General features: G+C 41.4%; 2 long non-coding RNA genes and 1 other non-coding gene across 4 annotated transcripts in view; 1 reads left to right on the plus strand and 2 right to left on the minus strand.

The window, feature by feature from the left end:
- Positions 1 to 1097: 1097 nt before the first annotated feature.
- Positions 1098 to 8362, minus strand: LOC137470519 (uncharacterized). Of its 2 annotated transcripts, XR_010997104.1 has the most exons (7): positions 8311 to 8362; positions 6560 to 6609; positions 6012 to 6081; positions 5365 to 5460; positions 4142 to 4171; positions 3571 to 3623; positions 1098 to 2974 (listed from the first exon to the last, which is right to left on the minus strand). It is a non-coding gene; the product is annotated as an uncharacterized lncRNA (long non-coding RNA). The 2 variants fall into 2 exon arrangements; XR_010997103.1 differs by lacking the exon at positions 8311 to 8362 and having other exon boundaries at positions 6560 to 8282.
- On the minus strand, positions 3160 to 3230 carry LOC137472034 (small nucleolar RNA SNORD50). The gene has a single exon (XR_010997989.1). It is a non-coding gene; the product is annotated as a small nucleolar RNA SNORD50 (small nucleolar RNA).
- LOC137470520 (uncharacterized) overlaps positions 7283 to 14194 on the plus strand; it is a 69574-nt gene continuing 62662 nt past the window's right edge. The window contains exon 1 of the long non-coding RNA XR_010997106.1: positions 7283 to 7366. This is a non-coding gene — a long non-coding RNA (uncharacterized lncRNA). The remainder of the gene's footprint in view (positions 7367 to 14194) is intronic.

The following is a 14194-nucleotide window of genomic DNA, read 5'->3' on the forward strand; positions in this document are numbered from 1 at the left end:
GAAGGCAAAAAAGCCAGTTTCCATTCTTAAACTGGTTATAAAAATGACCTTCCTACATAATTTTCACTGGTCTTATAAACCAAATCCTCTGGAACATGTCATGGTTAAAACAGCAATTCACTTTTGTAAGCACTTGACTACATATACTAATACACATTTTTTTTACTGGCTACCAGTTTTCAGTAGCTCGGAAGTACAGGATAATTCCTTGAGAAAGTTCTATAGCTCAGTATTCAGCATGCCTTACCATTAGCCACATCTACCTTTGTTTATATGCTGAGAGGCCAATCTTTTTCATGATTCAGCATTCTGAGACACACCTCCACCACACTGATATGCAGTAACTTTTATTTCCTGGCACCCTTTTTCTATTGCTGCCAATCCTACCTCCAGACCATTCCCAACAAATGTTTTAGAACATACAGAGCATGACTGTCATGAAGTACTTTGGGTACCTGAAGTACCAGCCACAACCCTGGGGTCGCATCATTTCATCCCCAACATCACTAGATAAACTCACTTTCACCGTTTACTGCACATACACATGGCATTGTCTTTAAAGGTTTGAACATTCGGTATTAACACTGGTAATTAATATTTGGTTTAATGTTAAAAACAAATGTTAAAAAAACATTTAACATTTGGTTTTAACATCAGCCTAAAGCATAAAGATGGTACCTTTATTCTCAAAAACACATGCCACTCTTCTGACCCTGTAATGAAGCCATAGATCCCTTTGAAAATCTAAAAAGTACTTACCAAATATTGCTGCTTTATTAACCATCTCTCTGCTCTTTGATATCTTAATATCCAGAAGAGGACCGACCTAGCTAAGACTGACAACTTCTGGTCTTACCAGGCAAGCAGCTCTACCAGATGCTGTTAACAGTACCCACTTTTTGCAGATCTGCAGTAGGCAGAAGATTGAGACTAATCTTACCTTCCCACTTTTTGAGTATGCAGTCAGTAGTTTTTGTCCTGGAGTCACTCAAGCACAATATGAAGCTTTGTGTGCCCAGTACATGCGGCACCAGTCAGAACAAGGCCACATTGCCTCCACAGCTCTTGAAAAGTACAAGCAGTCAATGAACACCATAGTGTGATCCGCAGCTGACGTGCAACACCCATGACTTTAACATCCTTTATTCAAAAGCATGTACAAAACATGGCACATAAAAATACGCACCATTCCTAGCAACATTTGTTAACAGAAACAAATGATTATTGAAAGCAATGAAGAGAAAGCTATTTTAGAGATTATTTCTGCAGATCTTGCTATTCAATAGACTGATTTATCATTCCTTGCTCAATAGGAGCAGCCTTTAGCCAAAGTAGCTGGCCACTGCACTCCTGGAGTTCAGTCAGTTCCTTAGCATCCACTTCAGTAGCATGATGGATACCTATTTTTGACATTTCCAATGCTTTATGTGCTGTTCCTGGTAGAACATACTTCATACTACTTTGATGGAAAATTTGACTTAACATGGACTTTGTCATTGATGAACAGGTACACCCCATGAGCTATAGGGCTGTTTTATATTTTGGATGATTTCAAAATTATTCAGTTATAGTAGGAATTATGCTTTTGTCATGTTTCTGCCTTCATAAAACTTCCTGACAATAAGGCCTGAAAGTCATGCTTCAAGGCAAATTTTCTTATGTACACCATGAGTTGTCTTTAAATTTACTTGGCAACTAATTTACAATCCTTCATTCAAGTGGAAGGGAGTTTGCTGAATACAGCAAATATGCTGCTACTGTGATTACAGCACCAGTATTTTTGCAATGACTGTTCAAAGCTGTCTTAGGTTGCAAGATGTAGCTGGGAGTGTGTATTCTATTGTCATCTGTTAGAGGTGTGGCAGTTAATCTTGTTAATTGGGCAGATTTTCTTTCTCTCTTCCACATACAACCCTTCCTCTGGAGGAGATATCTTCTGTTAATGGGCCATTGAGTGTCACTCCATGACCAATAAAATTACACCATCTCATTGGGAGATGCTCTGCCCAGGGGGAGGAGCCAAGCATTCCTACCTGGATATAATCTGAGATTTGGAATACTACAAGGCAGCCTTTTCCCACTGGATTCCCAGAGGAAGACCAGGGCCATCTACACCACCACTGGACCTCCAGATGAAAACACTCTGCTACAGGACCACTGCTTCAACAGAACCACACCTGTCACTCCAGGAGGAATGCAGCCACTATCCAACTGGACTGCTACCAACACCCTGACCCACAGGGTGTCAAGTTGTATTCTGACTCTGTCAGTGTTGTTTTGTATTACTGCTTTTTTATTTTTCCTAATAAAGAACTGTTCTTCCTACTCCCTTATTTTTGCCTGAGAACTCCTTAATTTCAAAATTATAATAATTCGGAGGGAGGGGGGGTTGACATTTTCCATGTCAAGAAAGGTTCCTGCCTTCCTTAGCAGACACCTGTCTTTTCAAACCAAGACAAAAGCCCAAGTTCCAATGTATGTAACTCATTTTTCCCCACTACCAACCTCTTTCCCACAAAGAGCAAGCAAGTACTGTTGCCAGTGTATTCCTCAAAGGGCAGTTCCACTGTTGTGGTACTACTCTTCTGCTGAAGCAGCAGTTCATAAAACCCCAACTCCTCACTCCCTTGCTAGATACAGTGATGCAAGCTGTAGACATCCTGAGTTATCACAGATCTCTAGTATCTGCAAGACTGTGTACCCATATGGTATTTTAAAAGGGTAAATAATCAAGGGGTTTTTCATGTACTCCTTTCCCCAATATTACTGCTACACTTCCAGCAGAAGACAGTTCAGTATTTTGGAAAGACGGTGTTTTAAATATGCAGAGACAGTATCTACTGAACAAAATTGCAGCTATTTTAGGAGGCTTTTTAAAAGCATGAACTCCAAGCCACAGTATCTCTTCAGGTGTTACACCTCCTTCTGGTTACATCATCCACATTTGTCAGGCAGCTCTGACACCAATTCATCACTGAAAAAGGAGAACAAGATCTTAGTAAAACAGCTCATTCAAGGTAGAAATTTCAATTTGCAAGTAAGCACACAACAGTTTGTATTAACATGTTGCTAAGTCTAAAAAACAGAAACAAACAAACAAAAAACCTAAACACACAGACGAATACTTTTCAGAAAGTGTAAATAAAGTATTTTGGTCTCGTCTCAGATTCCGGATCCGTATAAAGTTTTTCAACAAGAAATTCAGGTTCGGGATAGGATCATCACAGATGAGACAAAAGCAGTACATGAACAATAAATTTAGTAGGAAATAGCCTATAAGGTTTTTGATTGCTTTTTTGTATTACAGCATCTAACATTTTGTTACATTTCAGTAATAGTGTACAGTTATTTAAAACTTCTCGTGGGTTTGAAAGCTAAGCAAGGTCAGGCACAGCTATCAGCTCACACCGTGCCTTGGGGAACAAGTATTTTTAAAATGCCAACTATGACTTACCATATCAATTGATCAATTATGTTCGTAACTATCATACTGCAAAAAAACCTGAACTGTAAACACAGTTACTTTAGACTTAGAACCAGAAAAGGCTTAGAAGCTTTTCAGTTACATACCTGAATAAGCCAAAAGCACTTGTTCCTGCTTGTTTTCTTTAAAACACATTTTCCTGTAAAAAAGACATTTATTAATTCAGAGAAGTTTTATTTCATCGCTCAAAATACTGCTTGCCATCAAATATAGGTCGGATATTAGGAAGAAGTTTTTTACAGGAAGAGTGATAAAGTACTGGAATGGTCTGCCCGGTGAGGCAGTGGAGTCACCATCCCTGGATGTGTTTAAAAAAAGACTGGATGTGGCATTCGATGCCATGGTTTAGTTGAGGTGTTAAGACATGGGTTGGAATTGATGATCTTTAAGGTCTCTTCCAACCTTGTGATTCTGTGATCTAACAAACTGCATTACTCAACATGTGCTGCATTAGTATCAGCAACTGCAAGTTCTGTGAAGCTTCAATCAGAAGTGTAGTCATGTCACAGTACGATTTGTTTTGCTTCTCTTGCCCAGCTATTGCTCAGCCTGGGTATGAACTATGATAGGAGGGGGGAATTACAAATGGTTATCAGGATATCTGATACTGGCGATTTCCCTATCAGGATAAAAAATAATATTTACTGGAATTCATACCTTCTATTCAGATGCAGCCTTCAAGCATCTCTGCAAAGACATAAAACACACTGGTTAGTTAACACTAACAAGGTTTGCTACTAACTTTTCTCTAGGTCAGCAATGGAAGTCACACCCCTTTCTACTTGTAATAGTGCCCGTCTAAACAATACAGCGTCTTATAGGCAGCACTGCTGCACAAGAAGATTCACTCATACATTTGAACTTCACATACTAGAACAAAACCCATTTTCAAAAGAAAAGTACTGTTAATTAACAAAGTATTTAAATGTACCTTTCTTGAAGAAGGAGTAGAATAAAGTTATAGATGTGTAGCAACACAGGAAAATGAGAAGTTCTGATTCTCTATGTTTTAACTTTTAACTAAAAGCATCCTGTGGACCCAAACACCAGTGCAGTAAAGTGAATTTCACTGAAAAATTTTAAGTTCAGATACTTAGGTGGGAATGAAGTTCTTGGAGAAACCACTGCTATTATTCTTCAAGCACAGTAAGCATTTGTGAGCATTCTTTTTGCCTGCTTCAAGTACATTATACCGGCCCTTGTGAAGTAATTTATCTCTGGAGTTGAAACAGCTTAATTTAGAATTCACTACAATTTACCATCAAATTCCACCTTTGTCATTAACATGACTTTTCCTAAATGCTCACCATCTGAGTGAGCCCCAAATTAATGGTCCTAAGAGGATCAAAGTGTAAATATCAACACTAGCTTTCAAACACCAGCAACACTTCCTGACTGTACCTGACTAATGCTTGTTATTTCCCACTGTAAGGCAGAATACTTTAAGTCTAACACTTTGTCCTCTCTGCTCTTTAAAGATGCAAGCTTCTGCAACAGGACTTATTTGTGTCAACACAGAGCTGAGGGGTGTTTAAATAATGCACCAACATTCTTATTCACAGCCTGGTATATGCTGGCACCTCACTTGAACACAGCAACAGCATTAAACCAACACCAACTCAGATGATTTATGATTGAAAAATTGTAAGTGGTTTGATCTCAGTAGCCAAAGCCTTGTGAAGTTGCTCATCAATATATCAGGTTCAGCAGTTTTAGCATGATTCACCATTATCCACATGTAAGTGACAGGAACTGTAACACCACTCATACATTCACATATTCCACCAAGACAACCTTCACCTCTTTCACTAGCAATGTACTAAAAAGGGAATAAATTACAATTAACAAAAAATGTGTGCCGTTTAATCAATAAATATTACCTCTTGTTTTATTTCCCGTCTCGAGGAAATCTTTCTTCAGGACATTACATTACATCTTTCTTCACATTCCCATTGCTAGAAACTGTTCATGCCACTCTAGAAATTTGAGTAAAATCCCAAATTACAACAAGTTCATGTATAATATAAGCCAGTAGAAACAACCAATTTCTACTTTTGTAACAAGTGGTTATAAGCATTTGAGTAAAATTTAAGTTAATACAGATCCTGAAGTTTTTTCTTTTTAAGTGAGGATAACTATACATTAAAAAAGTGAATACACATTTTTATTAAAATAAAGTAACATTTGCTTATTTATATAAATAATCATCCAGATATCCTGTTTTCTTTGACTAAACACTGTTTCATACTTATTTCCCAATAAAGTGCAAATTCACAATTAAAAGCTATACTGAAATTAACTTTAAATTTCGTATGAACACTTCAAGATAGGCATTTTACCAGTTCCTCCAACACGAGTATCTATTCCCAAACGCCCCAGCCCACACAGTTCTAGACCATGTTAAACATGCCCAAAATTACTGATACCTCAATTTTAAAGCTAACAACATAACTACTAATTTAATCCTATGCATCTTTTTCTAATCCATTTATTGTTAATTTATCCCCACTGATCATTCAGAACATACTCAGCTTTTAGGAAAATCCACTTCCGTGTACCAAGTATTTTTCTACTTGTGATGGTCCTTCCATGAAATGCTAAAATTAAAGATAAGCAAAATTATCTTTTAAACTAGAAAACATCTCTTGCTGTGGTCTAGCATCACCTCTCATGTTACTATGTCAGAAACAATCACCAAGCACTAAAAAACTGACATTTTCACCAAATTTAATACTCTTCTGGAACAGGTGAAATACCCGACAAGGTGAAATTTTTTAAGCAAAAGAAGTCTAACTAAGAACTAACCTACAGACAGACTTCAACTTAAAGAGCACCATACTCAAAAATTATGAAATTACTTATAACTTTGATAGCAGTTATGAAAATGCGATGTAGTTTTTCCTTTCTGTCCTACTCGGTAACCATACAAAAACCAACTACTCTCTGGCACCCCCCATACTTTGATAGACAAAAATACCAAAACCAAGTTAAGAAACACATGTATTTATTGACTTGGTCTAAAACAGAAATGCAGTGTTACTTCTAGAGCAACATTAAAAATTCTAGAGCTGTTACCTTAATATACAATGTACTTGACACCACTGGAAACCTCCTCTCCATCATACCTAAAAACAAATATGGACAGCCTTACAACTTGAAAACAGCAGATTTATATTAGCAGGCCACTAAGTCACATGTATTATGAGGCAATAATCATCACCACAATCTCTAGAAGCAACATGTTAAGTACTAAATCACAAGCTCGCAGAAGCAGCAAGAAATGCAGTTTTAAGCAACAAAGGAGTTGCAAGTTACTCCTACTTGAAATCTCATATGAAAAGCATTGTAGAAATAACTGCTCATTCCCACTGTTAAACCTCAGTCCAAAGACCTTTTAAGGAAAAATCATCATCTCACGTTTTTATTCACATTTAAGAACTGACTGAAGTTGGTTTAGAGAATTGTTTTAACCATGCAGCAATTATCAAAATGCACCAACTCAAGCAGCTTAAGAAATGCCTGACAATATATTTTCACTTGAATGTGCTTATTTAAAATATCTCACTCCCTTCTACACAGACCTAATAAATGCACTGAACCATTAAAGATAACCTATCATACGTTTTTGTTTCCTATCACAAAAACAATTAAGGCTACAGAAAGCCTTAGTTAAGCTTCTACTTCTTGCGTGCAATAAAATTTACACTTACTGAGTGCAATAAACTCAATCATCAAGGGTTACCAATGGTTTAAGTTCCAAAAATTTACTGTTCGGCAATCTAATGTGTGACTCAGACTGTTAGACAAGCTAATTAAGCACACAATGAATGCACCTGACAACTTCCTATGTAAATCCACCCACATCCTTATCTTTGCTTGCAGGTAAGAGCCTGGAATTGTGATACAGTTAATGGTATTTCCCGTTCTTTTTCAAGTACTATGGGTTCAGTGACCTCAGCATTTCATAGAAGGGACAAAAAGGCACCTTAAGCACACAATAGGCTTCTGTCAGTACTTAGGGGTGGTGGTGGTGGTTTACTTTTATAACAAACCTCTCTTTATTATGCTATGTCATTGTCTTAAAAACAGAAAACAATCACTTAGAATACAATCTTATTATTTACACCAGGTATCACATAAATGATGCGGGTCTTTTTCCTTGAGATACTATGTGAATTTCACAGTGCTTTTATAAGTCTTCTGCTGTGGAGTAATGCCATGATGCCGGTCGCTGCGCCCTCCAAAAAGATGTAGAGGTAACACAAGCATGTGCACCAACCCTCTGCCACATGAACAAGGTGGTTCCGCCTTATCCAGCATTTTATGCACGAACCCAGACGTCTGAAGGCTGTCGCACGGTGCCAGGGGCTGCTCCAGCCGCGGCTGAGGGCGCAGCAAGGGCAGCACCCCCGCACCAGCCCCGGCCGCGACGGGTGAGGATCAAAATGGCGCGGGCCCGGCAGCGCCACGCGGGTCACCGCCGCCTACCGCTCCCAGCCTGCCCCGCGCCTCGGGATGCGGCTTCCGGCAGGGAGCCTCCCGCGGGGCATGCTGAGATATGTAGTCCTCTGGAAGTCCCCTCGCACCTCCGCGGCTCTCAGCAGGGCACTCTGCACGGGCGGCTGCGGCCCCACAGCTGGGTTACAGTTGCCTTTCGCCTGGATCTATTCACGCCTCCAAGGGTGAGAGCTTCACCTGCCGGCTCCAGCCTTAAGCACTACGGGACCAGCACTTCAGGCGATCCTCTCGAACGTCCAAGCAAAACGAAGAAGCCATTCCCCCCCCCCCCCCCTCCGCGGCAGACACCGCATCCCGCGCCGCCTTACCGTACACCTCCACACCAGGCGCTCCGTGGGGAAAGAGGAGGGGCGGTCGCTCTCGCCAGCTTTATATGTACGCTGCGGGGTGGGAACGAGGCTGGCCACGCCCCCTGCCGCGCGGGCCGAGGGGCGGAGACGCCGCGCGGAGCTGGCGCGGGAGCGCGCTCGGAGGGGCGCGCGCTGCCGTGCCCCGCGTGGCGGCCACGGGAGGGGAGGAGCGGGCCCTGCTGCCCGCCCGCCCGCGTTACTGGCCTCATGTGTAAAACGCACAGCGGTGCTCTGCGGGTTTCTAAAGGGAGGGCAGGAGCCCACCGGGTGCAGCTCCACCTCCCAAACTTAAAGAACGTGTTTCCCGAAGAATCGTAGCGCCTGTAAGGTTGAAAAAGACCTGAGATCGTCGAATCCAGCCTGTGTCCGGACACCGCCACGTCAACCAGACCATGGCACTGAGTGCCACATCCCGTCTCTCCTTAAGCACCTCCAGGGATAGTGACCCCACCACCTCCCTGGGCAGCCCATTCCAATGCCTAATCACTCTTTCTGTGAAGAAATTCCTCCTAATGTCCATCTTAAACCTCCCCTGGCACAGCTTATGACTGACTGTGTCCTCTTATCCTGCTGCTGATTCCCTGGGAGAAGAGGCCAGCCCCCCACCTGGCTCCATTCCTCTTTAGGGGAGTTGTAGAGAGTGAGGAGGTCACTCACCTCTGAGTCTCCTTTTCTCCTTCTCTCCCCCAACTCTCTCAATCACTCCCCACGGGACTTGTGCTCCAGAGCCTTCACCAGCTTTGTTGCCCTTCTCTGGACTCTTGTCCTTCTTCTAGTGAGGAGCCCAGAGCTGGTCACAGCACCTGATGTGTGGCCTCACCATTCAGAGTACAAGGGGACAATCGCTGCCTGGCCCTGCTGGCCACACCATTGTTGATACAGGCCAAATGCTATTGGCCTTCTTGGCCACCTGGGCACAGCTGGCTCATGTTCAGCCACCAACACCCCCATGTCCTTTTCCACCAGGCAGCTTCCCAGCTGCCCCAAGAGTGAATATTTGTTTCTTATATCTATCTTATTTTCCTGTTCCCTAGGGCACCCAACTGGTTAACCTTGTGAAGCTATGCCTTGATGCCTCAACTTTCCTCTGACTGTAATTAAATATTTCTGAAACATTAACCACAGGCACACCCCCTTCTGCTTTTTGGAAGTAGCATGTTATGCTATATCCCTGTATAACATTACAAGTTGTAAGAGCTGAAAAATCTCCTCTTACCCACAACTGGCAAAAAATTGAGCTTTCTGCAGTTTTTCACTCTATACATATAGTCTAAGGATATTGTTCCACAGTGAACCTAATAGTGGACTTTAGGAAGAACTTCTGTACTGTGAAGGTGGTGGGACACTGGAAGAGATTGCCCAGAGAAGCTGTGGATGCCCCATTCCTGGAAGTGTTCAAGGCCAGGTTGCATGGGGCTGCAAGCAAGCTGGTCTAGTGGAATGGAAGGCTTGTCAGGGGGTGCTTCTTTATTATTTCTGGATTATTTTTAATGTTCCTTCCAGCCCAAACCATTTTATGATTCACCCTATTTCACCACAGTTTAGCCACTGGAAGTTGTACAGCTGCACCTCGTAAAGTGACTTAGTCGCCATCTGAGTCTGCCTCCTGTACTGCTGTGGAAGAGTTAGTGAAAAAAAGTCTTAGTGAAAGGTGCCTGGGCTACAGTGGCGTTAGTAGTGTAGGAGCACTACAGCCTAGATGATGTTTAAACTGATGGGAAACCGTATCCTAAATTCTCATTTATGGAGCTTCTCACTAGCATGTTTATAAATAGTGGGTTTTTTTTTTTTTCTGCCTGTTTATTGAAAGGTTTAGTATATCAATCAAATTAATTGAGGAAATAAGGGAAAAACAAGGAAGGATGAGGAAAAGCTGAAAAAAAATGTTTGGTGTTTTGGCAAGTTATTAACAATATGACAAAAAACAATGTTCCACGTATGGACCCTTTTTTGGATGGTTTACCTTTTGGGAACAGATAAGGGAAATCTAGAATAGTGAGTTGTAAGGTGCTAAAATATTTGCCAATTTTATTCCTAAAATTATTGAGATTAATACTACCAGGAAAACTAAACAGCTGACAAATTTTAAACAAGTTTTCTTCTGCAGTCCATGGCAGCGGATGACACTCTTCTCTCTGCTTTTCTTCTTATACATCCCATTTTGCATGTCTGAAATCTTGTCCGTGAGCTGCAGTTGGCCCCTTTTCTGCTGTACAGGCATGACGAGAGAGGTCTGAAATGCTGCCTTTTTCTCTGAGTGCCTCCCACCGCAGCTGTTCCAGCTGCTGTTTCTGCAGGAGTGAGAGTGAGAGGCTGTAAGCATCGGGGAAGCATGCTAGTGCTTCAGGGAGTGCTCAGCAGCCCAACTTGGGCACAGATAAGCAAGAAATTTATGCTGTTGTTGTCTTTCCATCTGACCTATTCAAAAGGCCTCAAAACTGATGTTTGCCACATGGCACAGAAAATGTTGAGCCACCCTTCCTTAGTGACATCAGAGTTAAAGATAAGCGAGGTAATCACAGCCATTAATCACTACTCAATTAGCCCTAAAGAAAGAAGGCAACTCCTTACCATTCCTTTACTAAATGCTAAATAATTCCATATTTCTACCAGTGCCTGTGGAGGGCTTTTACTGCATGTTAGTCTCAAAGACTGGAATTTCTTTTTCGGGAAAAAAAACCACCCAATTAAGCCCAAACTACATTATATTAAGTATAAATTAGTACAATTTTAGTTTGCATTTGATAAGGAGAAGCCTCTAAATACTGAAGTGAGCAAGGGCTGTGGGGTGCTGCTCTGTAGTGTAAGCTTTGCAGGTGAAACACGGGTGAGCATCCAGTATGGGGAGCCTCACACTGTGCAGTGCTGCTGCACCCTGGCTTTGGAACTTGGCAGAGGAAACTCCTCATCTCTCTGTTAGATTGGAGGGTACAGATTTACTAGTAGAGCCTGAATGCACTGCTTTGCAAACCTTTTATCCCCAAAGAAGTGTGTCTCATATTTCTCAGCATCACCCAAGGCTGCTAGCACTGGACAAGCTTGTGGGTCAAGTGAAGCATGGCTTTAATATAGGTAGGCAACAATTACAAGTCTGAAAAAAGTTAACCAAACCAAAGTAAAAATGTACGCCACAAACATAGATTATTTTTAAAAGTAAGGTTCCTTCTTTTGCATTTCTTCCCCCTCCTTCAGGCTTCCATATCTTTAACCTATATCCCAGCTGTCTGGATGAGGGTGCAAGATGTAGAGCAAGAACTGATCCTCTATTGCCACTCTCCAGAGAGATCCTAAGGCTGGTCTGAACCATAAGCCTGCTTGCCATAAAGTGTTAGTTTATAGATGAGTTGCTTCTGAATTTAGCTCACCAGAAGGCTTCACATTCATGCACAGTGTCAGCACTGGCAGAAGGAAGTGCTGGTTATGGGATAGTGGGGATGTACTGAATTGACTCTCGTGTTGGCCCACACAAATGTATGTCAGTCTGGAAGTCTGGTGATGTGACTACCTCCATTGGTTTTCAGGTCTAGGCAACTGTCTCAAAGTTCTCTTTTCTTGTCTTAAATTATTTCTTTCTTATTCTTTCTCTTTATTTCTATCTCCCCCCACTTCCTTTCTGTTCCACTTTTAGGTCTGGCTTCCTGGATTTTCTCCAATAATGTTGTAGCGTTGATGACTCATGTCTCTTGGTTTGGTTTGGGGTTTATACCAGTACATCCTTTGGGATGGTGAGTTCCCTTTCCCTCTCACCTTCCCAGCAGGAAGTCTATTGTATGTAGCTTTAATTTCTTCCTTTTCAGAACAGATAGTACTCATTGCAAACTCCTGAGCTGACTTTGCCATATTTCACATTATGCATCATAAAATATTTGAGTTGGGAAACAATTTAACTTATGAATGTGACCCTGTTTTTAGTGCTTTGCAGATACCAGAATTTTTTATTTAAACTTCTCAGGTCTCTTTGATTTTTTTAATCACTTCAGTGTCACAGATAGACAAGCGCTTTTTTTTATTTTTAATAATAAATGAGATCATAAAAACATTAGAACAGCTGTACAGGATCAGATCAAAGGTCTACCAACCCCCCACCACCCACTAGTATCTTGCTCCCAAATGTAGCCCAAAGTAAATGCCTAGGAAGGGGAGTAGGGATAGAACAAGCACGTCCTTCCCCAGGCATTTGCCCAGCCTCTGGATATATAAAGCTTGGAAACCTCCTAGAGGGTTATTTTTCTTCTGTGCATGAGAATGTAGCAATCCTCCATTAATTTCCTACCCATCAATTTGTCCAGTCTTCCCCAGAGCCTTTATAAAGTTTTAGGATCCCCAATAACAATGGCAAGGAATACCAGAGCTTAATTAGTGTTACAGGAAAATGTGTCTCCTATAATTTGCTTTGTATCTGCTTTCTGTTAGCTCTTTGCACAGTTTTAGAAGAAGCAGTGGGTAATCCTTCTCTCCACAGTCACCCCCTCGCTGAGCACCCACCACCCAATCTCTTCTTCAGGCTGAGGAAACCTCCTTTATTTAATCATTCCTCATAGGGGAATCAGTTCCTACCTTTGACCGTACTCTTGTTGATCTTCTTTCAACTTATTTTGCTTTCTTTTTGAGATGGGACTCCCAGAGTATACAGTCTGTTCAGGAAGCAGGTATGACATGGGCTTATGCAGAGGTGCCACGATGTTCTGTGCGTTCTTTTTTTGTTCCTTTGCACTTCCTAAACTCTGGTGTCCTTTTTTGGCTGGCTCTGTGCATGGAGCTGGCATTTCCACAGAGCTGTCTGTCATAACTGTGGGATCTCACATCGGAGCCCATCGTTTTGTGTCTGCTGTTGTGTTTGCTTTCAGTGGTAAGCAATGCTTTATATTGATCTATGTCAAATTTCATGTCCTGCTGTTGTACTCACTCAGCCTTTTTAAGCTCTTGCAGCTACTTTTGCATCAGCAATAAATAAATGATTACTAGTTTTTTTTACCCCTCTGCATACCACCTATTTCAGATCAATTCAGTAAGCTCACCAGTGCAGGTCATGCAGATTCCTGTGGAGGTTTTCTTCCACCATGAAAATTGACCATTTGCTTCTACCTCCTGATTCCCGTCTTTTGCCTTTTATCACACATCTGTTTAGTTTGCTAAAAACCATTTGCTAGGAGGCTTTAGGGAACCCATACACTAGATCAATTTATCACATGCTTGATGATGTGTTGTGAGTTTACCAAGTGTTCTGACCATTGCCCTACAGATCATAATTAGCTAGATACACACTAATTCTACTTTTTACAGTAAACTTTTTTTGCTTATTTCCCTGGAATAGATGTGAGGCTTAGTAGAGTTTAGTTTTCTGGATTTCTGTAGAACCTGTTCAAATCAATATAATTCTGTTTGCTACTTGCCCTTCTTTAGCACCAGAGCAATTTCAAGGAGGAGCTCACACACCACAATTAGAAGTTTGTGTTTCACTAGCTTCCTCTAAAGCATCATTTGGTCGTGTTGAAACTACAGCATCTTCAAGAAGTTGGAAGCAACTTCCCTCATGAAAGCCTCAAAAGTGGTGTGGTGAAGGGAATTTCCCCAGATTTTTCACACTGAACACAGGAGCAAAAAATGAATGCCATTACATGGCCTAGTTTTCTCTGAACAGACTTCCTCATGGGGGTCAGATTAATGAATTTGAAAAGGTATAGATTATTAGTTTTGATGATTAAACAGTGTTACTCTGACAGTAAGGTTCCTTTTGCCCTTTTACAAGGCAAATGGATGGTGATTTTGTGCCTTCAAGACACTTCATACCACTTGCGAGGATCTAATACGTATTGAGGGTTCTGTTACTTTCATTTTTAAG

The sequence above is a fragment of the Anomalospiza imberbis genome, chromosome 3 (genome assembly GCF_031753505.1).
Source record: "Anomalospiza imberbis isolate Cuckoo-Finch-1a 21T00152 chromosome 3, ASM3175350v1, whole genome shotgun sequence".
NCBI lineage: Eukaryota > Metazoa > Chordata > Aves > Passeriformes > Viduidae > Anomalospiza > Anomalospiza imberbis.